Source organism: Odocoileus virginianus, chromosome 11 (genome assembly GCF_023699985.2).
Source record: "Odocoileus virginianus isolate 20LAN1187 ecotype Illinois chromosome 11, Ovbor_1.2, whole genome shotgun sequence".
In the NCBI taxonomy this organism is placed as follows: domain Eukaryota; kingdom Metazoa; phylum Chordata; class Mammalia; order Artiodactyla; family Cervidae; genus Odocoileus; species Odocoileus virginianus.
The window spans coordinates 33,877,664-33,880,342 of record NC_069684.1 but is presented as its reverse complement, the minus strand read 5'-3'; the positions used below and the strand labels follow the sequence as shown (position 1 = coordinate 33,880,342).

The 2,679-nt window shown below is 42.4% G+C and overlaps 1 pseudogene; it reads right to left on the bottom strand.

The window, feature by feature from the left end:
- Positions 1-487: 487 nt before the first annotated feature.
- Positions 488-881, bottom strand: LOC110141370 (U6 snRNA-associated Sm-like protein LSm6 pseudogene; annotated as a pseudogene).
- Positions 882-2,679: the final 1,798 nt, after the last annotated feature.

The following is a 2,679-nucleotide window of genomic DNA, read 5'->3' as shown; positions in this document are numbered from 1 at the left end:
AGTCCTTCCCCGAATCAGGGTCTTTTCCAATGAGTCGGCTCTTCCCATTAGGTGGCCAAAGTATTTGAGCTTCAGCTTCAGCATCAGTCCTTACAATGAATATTCAGGGATGATTTCCTTTAGGATTGGCTGGTTTCATCTCCTTGCAGTCCAAGGGACTCTCAAGAGTCTTCTCCAGCACCACAGTTCGAAAGCAATAGCATCTTCCTCCATAAACCAGCTCCTCTCACTTCCTTTCCCAAGGCAGATAACAGATAAGCATTCCTAGATGTTGCTTATCTTTCATCATCTATATTGAACTCATTAAAAAATCCCAGTGTGTGCATCCAGAATCCAGTCTCTTCATTCAATCCTGACAACCACTTTTCTAATTCATGTCATTATTTTTTTTGCCTGGGTTATTTCTCCCCCCCCCCCCCACAATTTTACACATTTATCTCAAACATGTGTCAGTGAAAAATCACCAACTATTACAAAATAGGAAAAATTATATGACAGAAGAAACAAAAAACTTGATATAAAATATATCTCGGTAAAAAAGTATTGTACTCTTGGTGTCTTCCATCCTCCTCTTCTGTGCCCTTATATACAACACACTGTTTCCTCGGATAAATGCATCCCTGTACTTATTCTTCAGCTGTCCATTGACATACTCCTTTGTCTGCTCCCAGGCTATATTCCTGTAGCCATCCAGGCAAGCCAGGACCCCTCGATAATCCACTCCCGAATTTAATTTCACCACGACTGGTCACCCGATGATTTGCTTCAGGAAGTCACTGGGTGTTTGCTTCCGCAGACTCATTTTTAACAATCCTCATCAGAAATCTCGCGGCCGGGATCTGAACCCCTGCTCCGGGCACCCCACAAGCCCGGCCTCTGCCGACCCATCCGGCGGAGCCAAAACTCTTGCCTGGGTTATTTCAGCAGACCTCCAACTTGACTCTCATCCATGGTCCACATGATGTTTAAAGTAATCTATATTACTTGGTCAGATGCAGGTACACTTCGTTTTATTGTGCTTCACTTTACTGGGCTTCAGAGATAATTGCATTTTTCAAATTGAAGGTGGGTGGCAACCCTGTGTTGAGCAAGTCCATTGAAGCTATTTTTCCAACAGCATCTGCTCACTCTGTGTCTCCAAGTCACATTTTGGTAATTCTTACAATGTTTTAAATTTTATTATCATTAATAATATTAATAGTATATTTACTTTGGTGCTCTCTGATCAGTGATCTTGAATGTTGCTATTGTGAAAAGATTAAAATTTGCCAAAGACTCAGATGATGGTTCCCATTTTTTTAGCAAGAAAGTGTTTTTTTTATAATTAAGGTATTTACATTATTTTTTAGACATAATAATATTGCACACTTAATATTCTATAGGATAGTATAAATATAGCTTTTGCATTATGTTGCATTAGGAAGCCAAAACTGTATGTATTAGGAAACCAAAAAATTTGTGTGACCCACTTCATTTGTATATTCACAGTTTTACAGTGGTCTCAAACCAAACTGCAGTATCTATGTATGCCTGTAATGGGGCTTCCTGGATGGCACAGAGGTAAAGAATCCACATGCCAAGGCAGGAGCCACAAGAGACGCAGGTTTGATCCCTGGGTTGGGAAGATTCCCTGGAGTAGCAAATGGCAACCTACTCCAGTACTCTTGCCTGTAAAATTCCATGGGCAACAGAACCTGGTAGATTATAGTCCTTGGGGTCACAAAGAGTCAGACACAACTGATAGATTGAGCACGCATACATGCCTGTAATCACTAGGGTTGATTCTGTATACTATAGAACTTTGTGGTAAATTGAGACTACAGGGTAAGAATAGCATTATACCAGTAAAGTCATCTAGATTTATGGTTTAATTTGATGAAATTTTTACTGTTTTAATTAGTTCATCTAGAACTGACTTTTATGTTTGGTGTGAGGTAGAGATTCTATTTTTCCTTTTAAATGTGTGTGTGCTTAGTCGCTTTGACATGTCCAACTCTTTGCAACCCCATGGACTATAGCCCTCCAGGCTGCTTTGTCCATGGGGATTCTCCAGGCAAGAATACTAGAGTGGGTTGCCATGCTCTCCTCCAGAGGATCTTCCCAACCCAGGGACTGAGCCCAGGCCTCCCGCATTGCAGGCAGATTCTTTACCATCTGAGCCACCAGGGAAGCCCATCCCTTCTCCAGGGTTGGGATCTTCCCAACCCAGGAATCGAACCAGGGTCTCCTGCACTGCAGGCGGTTTCTTTACCAGCTGAGCTACCAGGGAAGACTTTTAAACAGATAACCAGCAATTCCCCACTTAGTTGCAAAGTGGTTTGGTGGTTTGTTTTTTTTTGTCACACTACTCAACTTGTGGGATCTTGTTCCCCAGTCAGGGATTGAACTCCAGGGCCCTCAGCAGTGAGAACACAGAGTAACCCCTAGACCACCAGGGAATTCCTTGCAATGCTGCTTATTTTAGGAGAGGTGCCAGGTCTCCATAGCAGCAGGTGGGATCTTAAATCTTCATTGTGGTGTGTGGATCTTTAGTTGTGGCATGTGGGATTGACCAGGGCTTGAACCTGGGACCCCTGCATGGGGAGTGAGAAGTCTCAGTGTTGGGCCACCAGGAAATTGCCTGCAATATTACTTTTGAAAACTCAAATATCTAATTATGGATGAAGTGAAAACACAGTT